This window comes from Ostrea edulis, chromosome 8 (genome assembly GCF_947568905.1).
Source record: "Ostrea edulis chromosome 8, xbOstEdul1.1, whole genome shotgun sequence".
Classification (NCBI taxonomy): Eukaryota; Metazoa; Mollusca; class Bivalvia; order Ostreida; family Ostreidae; genus Ostrea; species Ostrea edulis.
In genome coordinates, this window is record NC_079171.1 from 3634370 (window position 1) to 3641504 (window position 7135).

General features: G+C 36.7%; 1 pseudogene; it reads right to left on the reverse strand.

The window, feature by feature from the left end:
* Positions 1-704: 704 nt before the first annotated feature.
* Positions 705-6511, reverse strand: LOC130049362 (histone-lysine N-methyltransferase PRDM9-like; annotated as a pseudogene).
* Positions 6512-7135: the final 624 nt, after the last annotated feature.

The window sequence follows — 7135 nt, forward strand, 5'->3', positions numbered from 1 at the left end:
AGAGATAACCCGGTATTATAGAGATGATAATGGAATGTTGATACATGTTAATATAAAGTTGACGATTAACAATGTTACTCCATCTCGTTTTGCGTAAATATGAGTTGTTGGTTTGCCGTTATTATTTATGTTTAATAGAGTATTAAGTATGAAGCAAAAGCAAAGACCCATGCGTCGTTTTGTTCATTTCAAAATTAAGGATTATCTCCCTCATGCATAGCTCTTATCCTTGGACGAATTTGGCTCCGCTTTTTTGGCACGCTGTTTTTGGCTTTATTTAGCTCTAAAACTTCATAGTTATTTCGGATTTCAAACATTTCGGTTGAGCATCACTAAAGAGACATTATTTGTCGAAATGCGTATAAGTTTTACATATGGACGACAATGACTATTTAGATAGGAGAACCACGGAGCGTTTGTATATGACTCAGAGTACAGGTCATATGGTGTAATAGTCCTTGGTAAGTCAGAGAACCCTCACTGATACGGCTTTGAATTCTGAATTTGTGATACTTCGCCTACATCTGGTGATGTCTTGATATAAGTAAACGAACAAGCAATTAAAACCATGAACATGATCAAACTATTGTGGTCCTATTTACAATGGGGTATAGTATTTGGGGGATCCATTTTGATACCTTTTGTCATATTCACCCCATATGAAAGCTGACTGGAGAAGAGTATTGTAGATTACTATAGTGACTTTGTAAGGTTTATTCAATAGCATATAGACATCAATCACACATCTGATTGTATTGAATTTACAAACATCATCCCGGTTCAACGTGGAATGGCGAATGCTCACAAATGAACGGAAGTTTCAGTCCTTCTTCTCCAGTGTAATACGAGTAGTTCCTCTCCGCCACCCATCACCATTGCTCGTCGTGATGATATGCCAGCAGGAGACCGAAAATGTGGTCAACCGGTGTGTCGGCCTCGTCCTCCGTGTTTAGGAACCAGTTTTGGTATGTAACAGGTGCCCAGTTATCAAATATGAGTCGGTCATTGTCGTCAAACGTTAACACATTTGCTCGAAATGCAAATGAGCCATTAAGGTCATTCTCTGAAAGAAAAGAATCATTTTACATACATCAATGCCAACCATCTCATCGAAACATCTATACAAACAAATACTGTATATTGTTTACCGCCCCTACACAACAAGGAACTGCGTTTATATTGCGCGTTTGAATGTTGTGTAAAACAATGCATTCAGAGCTACATTTGAATTCAAAGCTGAGAAGAATATCGAAGGAGAATGCCAAGCATTTTGACAATGTTATTTTTCTGAATTACACTATTAGGCATATAGTTGTTCAAAAAGACTAGCAAAATAAGGTATTTATTTTTTTTAAATGCTACATCTAGAAAAGCTGCCAATGTTTTATCCGTCTTCCATTTTGCAGAAAATAGCATGCAAGCAAAGAAAACAAATACTAACTTACCCGGGTGAATACGGTTTACCCCTAAATATCTTCCATAACTGTCCCCGTACCACACCAAAAGTTCCGTTCCAGGTTCGATGTCACGTGAAGCCATATAGAAGATGGTCCCAGCACATGACACGGGGACCACATTTTCCTGTTCGTATGAAGATGGAGCATTGAAGAATCTGAGCCAATTCGAGCAGGCAGGATCAGAGGCGTCTATGATATAGGTTCCATTGGTCTCTTGCATGTCTACCTGAAAATACGAACTGCCTTTGCAAGACCCAGTAAGATAATCATAACTACAGAACAGTCCTATTACCAGATTTTATTATTATATACAAATATTAGAGTCGTAACATGATTTATGGCAGCTGAATTTCACAGAATCACAGATATGTATGCGATGATACAGACACTGAGGTGTACTATTACAACACTGAAACGCTGATCGGTTTCTGGACGAAATGTTTTGTTTGGGGAATGAAAATTTATTTGTTGGGACGAACATTCAACGGTTTCAACAGAACAGTTCTTGGCAATGACGAAATGACTCTTAACGAGAGCAGAATACTTTAAAATAGGGAACGGGTGATTCTCATTTAGAACGTTATGCATTGGGAACAAAAGGATTAACCTGGATTTCAGATACAGTACATCGGTTTAATTTATTTAGAATAATTAACATTTCAAAATTGAAGGACATAATTTGATACATACAGTTACACGTGCTTTAAATTCTACATCTTAAAATTTACATGTATGAAAGTCCAAGATAACGAACAGTGATCAATCTCATAACTCCTATAAAGGTGAAGATAACGAACAGTGATCAATCTCTTAACTCCTATAAAGGTGAAGATAACGAACAGTGATCAATCTCATAACTCCAATAAGCAATACAAAATAGAGATTTGGGCAGACTCGGGCTCCTGAATATACCAGGGGTTGAAATGTCGTCTAAAATAAAACCAAGGAAAAAGCTTTATTTAGGAATAACAATTGCTTTGGGTAATTTCAGTAACATTGTCACAGTTAAGTCAATTTTTATGACTTTTCTGATTACTTTATGCAGACATTTTTTCCTCAAAAAGAGTTAATTTCCATTCTGTATTTCTTCTTAACTTCAAATCAATGGTTCATACCTATTAAAAAAATGTACATCACAGTATATAGAGCTCGTTGAACTGTTTGGATCCATTTTTTCTTATGCATACCATATTTAGAAGTTTACGTGTAAAACTTATACGGTGCCAATGTTGATGCACCAGATGCGCATTTCGACAAATAATGTCTTTCAGTGATGCTCACCCGAAATGTTTTTAAACCGAAATAACAATAAACTTATAAGAGCTATTCTAGGGTAAAACAGAGTGCCAAAAAGTGGAGTCAAATTCTTCTAAGGATAAGAGCTATGTATGAGGGAGATAATTCTTAATTTTGAAATTAATTTCTTAATTTTATCAATGTAATTCAACAATGAATACTAATTAAGAATTTTAAATTTTAAACGACACCTGTCAGAATTTAGAGAAGGATATCAAGGTAACCAATGCCACATGAGACGAGGACCTATAATGTGGGCTCAATTCTCCCGGAGACTAGTGAGACGGAGACCTATAGGGTGGGCTCAATTATCCCGGAAACTAGTGAGACGGAGACCTATAAGGTGGGCTCAATTATTCCATAGACTAGTACGTGTACATGTACACCGTTATAGCAGCTCTTAGTGTCTCGATCTCTTCATATCTACTTTTAAAGATGGCATCAATCCATTTGAAATACTAACAAATCAGTAATTCCAATCAGTTTTCCAACACTTCCATGCAAACATGCCAAATTCATATTAGTGTAAGAGGTATACTGCTTAAAATAGATATTATAATTTGACATTATGCTTGTTTAAAAGAACATTAACGTTAATTATTTATTTTTCAATTCAAAATGAAAATCCATTTTCACATATTTTCCTCTTCAGTAAGCTGACTGCAGTTCGCAATCTTTGATGAAAGCTACTTTCTCCTTTTACATGAAATAAAACTATGCCCTGCCATGCCGTGGTGAATTGGTAATTTGTCTGTAAGCTATTTTTATTTGACCCAGCCTTATACAACTTTCAGAATATTGTGTCAAATCAAGAGTATTTAAACTTTTCCCACCTCCACCAAGCGCCATGCTGCTCTACAGTGACTGTCAGGCGCAAACTCTGAATGACCATGCGGGGACGAACGGTTTGAGGTTACAAATGGTTCAGACGAGAGCGAAACGCTTTGATCTGGGGGCGCAACGATGGACGGTTTGAAAGGAACGGTTTGATGTTGAGATGGAACATTTCTTATCGAGATGAAACGGTTTAAATAAAATAGTAATATGGTTCAGGGTTTATGATATTTGTCGCGAATGATATTTGATATAAGAACATCTTACATCACATCAAACTCTAGACTCTTATTTGAAATCAAAATCTTACCTGCCAAGAATATAAATCAGCCGAGGTGTCCCGGGTGTGTGTCTGTCCTTCGTACATGCCAAGTATCGTGTATTTTGGTACGAATATATCTGCAAATGCGCCCATCCCTGCACCCGGAATGGAGGACAGTTTGACAGAGAATCCAGTGGGCGTGGTTAGGTTTGCTCTGTGGTGTGGGGGTGAACCTAGAGGAATCTTACGTGTACAAGATAGTGTCAAGAACACGTGACCCAGATCATTGAATAGCAAGTTATACAAACATGAAACTTAACGTCAACAACACGTGACACAGATCATTGAATGGCAAGTTATACAAACATGAAACTTAACGTCACCAACACGTGACACAGATCATTGAATGGCAATCTATACAAACATGAAACTTAACGTCACCAACATGTGACACAGATTATTGAATGGCAATCTATACATACAGGAAACTTAACGTCAATAACACGTGACACAAATCAGTGACCATTGCGTGGTCATCTATACAGATTCTACATCCAAAAATAATATCATTAAGAACAGTATATGTTCACCGTACCTTACTTCAGATTCATTTTTCGTTTTCTATGAAATGATGTAAGAACTTGTGTGACAATGTTCTCGGTATTACTGTTGGATAGATGGATAGGTCGCATGACTATGTTCAGAGTGCTCGTATTATATATTTTCAGCAAGAGAATAGTTGGATAGGGGATAAATCAATGGAATGTTTTTAAGTAAGATAAATAATAGTTCAGAGAATATACGCCCACCTCGGTGGCAATGTTTTCTCTTAATTATTCAACACCATTTCGTTATTTATCCATTGCTTAACATACGACGGGCGACAACTAATTGGAATATGTCACGTGATTACTTTTTCTGGGTTTTTTTTTTTTTTTGGAGAGGGTTTGTTACAAAAACACCTACCTTTGCATTAGAGATGAACCTATATTTAGGACTCTGTAAACCGTGGATCTTGTAGTCCTCACAAACTGTAAATATGAAAATATAATTGCAACTTAATCATATACCAAGGGTCATGCTACTTTGAATGAATTACCAACTATACAATTTGGGTATTATTGAGTAAATTATTGGGTCAGTTGGCAGATGGACCATGGTATTCAGGTTTGTCAAAAGAAAAGTTATGTTACTTGAAACAATTGTGGCATGGTGAATGAAGGTAACAATAACAAGCAACACATCCGTGTAGACTGTAACAATCACGAGTATGTCATCTCGAATACGCCCTTGAAAATAGAATAACGCATCGTTATCTGCAAATAGCTCTGTGACGCCGGAATAATAGCAGCCGGATCATTTCCAGAAGAGCCGTGATGTAAGACAGTCTGATACATTGTCACAGGAGACAAATATCTGCATTCATTCAAATAGTGCATGTTAGTTAGGGAACTTATGACTTGGGCACAAATAACTAACTGTTGTGAATATTTTACATTACATTTGTAGTATATTTTGTGGTGAAGGGGTAGTATATTTTGTGGTAAAATGTAATATGTTTTGTTGTTAAATGTAGTATATTTCAATATTAATGCCATATTTATATAGTACCCTTTTCATACATTATGTACGCTCAAAGGTGCTTTACAATGCATAAAAGCTGTACCTATCCTGATTGTACATATAAAACATGAAAACACAAGATACCATAAATATGCTAGATAAGATTAAACATCAGTTTCGGGGCGAATTAAATAATAATAATAATGAAATACACACACACACCATATAATGTCTCAGGTATAATACATTAAAACATAGAATTCCTTTTTTTAATAAACATCACAAAATGGTACTCGAAAACTAAGACGCACGGTCTTTAGTTTTCACGGTTTCTCACAGAATCCAACCTACACGAATCACTGAAATGATAGAAACTAGTCCTGGGAAACTTGATGGAAAAATGTGGTTTCAGTGACTTCTTGAATGCACACAGTGTACTACAGTTCATTGCATGTTCTGGAAGAGCATTCCACAGTTTTGGAGCTATTGTTCTGAAACACCGATGCCCGTACGTTACGGTTCGACTTTTTGGAACAACTAGAGTGACTGATTGTTTTATAGACCTAAGATTTCGGGTAGGCTTATATACCTTTAGTAATTGTTTGATATAAGTTGGGCACTCATCATGTAAGGCTTTGTAAGTATAAGTAAGTATCTTATATTGTGTCCTATACTGCACAGGTAACCAGTGTAGTTCTCTTAGTATTGGAGTGATATGGTTGTAACGAGAGGTCCTGGATATGAGATGTGCGACAGTTTTCTGAATATGTTGGAGCTTGCTCAGGAATTTCTTTGGAACACCGACAAGGAGAGCGTTACAGTAATCTAACCTTGATGTAACTCGCTTAGTTGCTTCTGTTGTTAAATATTTTCTGATGTGGCCTATTTGCCGCAATTGTGCATACCAAGATCTGCTGACAGAGTTCACTTGTTTCTCCATATCCATCTTGGAGTCAAACATGACACCAAGATTTCGAACGCAGGTTGAAGGATTAATTTGTGAGTCACCTACTGTCACTAAAATGTTTCTAATGAGGTTTGCATTACGATCAGATGCAAACACAATGACCTCTGTCTTATCCGTGTTGAGTTTCAACATATTGCCATGCATCCAAAACACGATGTCTTATAGACAAACCTCAATACAATGTAATGTCTCTGCCTGTGTAGGTATGTCCCTAGGTTTAAAAGACAGATAAAGCTGAGAGTCATCAGCGTAAAAATGGTGATCAAGTCCATGATATCTACAGATGGAACCAATTGGTTTTGTGTACATTGTATAGAATTTGGGACCCAGCACTGATTCTTGCAGCACACTGAAATTCATTTTCACTGGCCTTGACTTGGCACCATATATGCATACCGTTTGGTGACGGTCACTGAGGTAAGATGATATCCATCCTAGTGATTTGCATGTTATTCCGAACAGATGTTCAAGTCGGTGCAACAGGGTAGTGTGTTCGATAGTGTCAAATGCAGTGGAAAGATCCAGCATCACAAGTATACACATTTTGTGGTAAAACGTAGTATATTTTGTGGTAAAATGTAGTATATTTTGTGTGAAATGTAGTATGTTTTGCTGTTAAATGTTGTATTTTTTGTAGTAAATGTATATTTGTGGTGAAATGTAGTATATTTGGTGGTAAAATGTACTTTCAACTTTTGTTCTGCAACGTCACCCTATCTGACATTCACTGGAAATTTTACCTGTATGTGCTCTCAG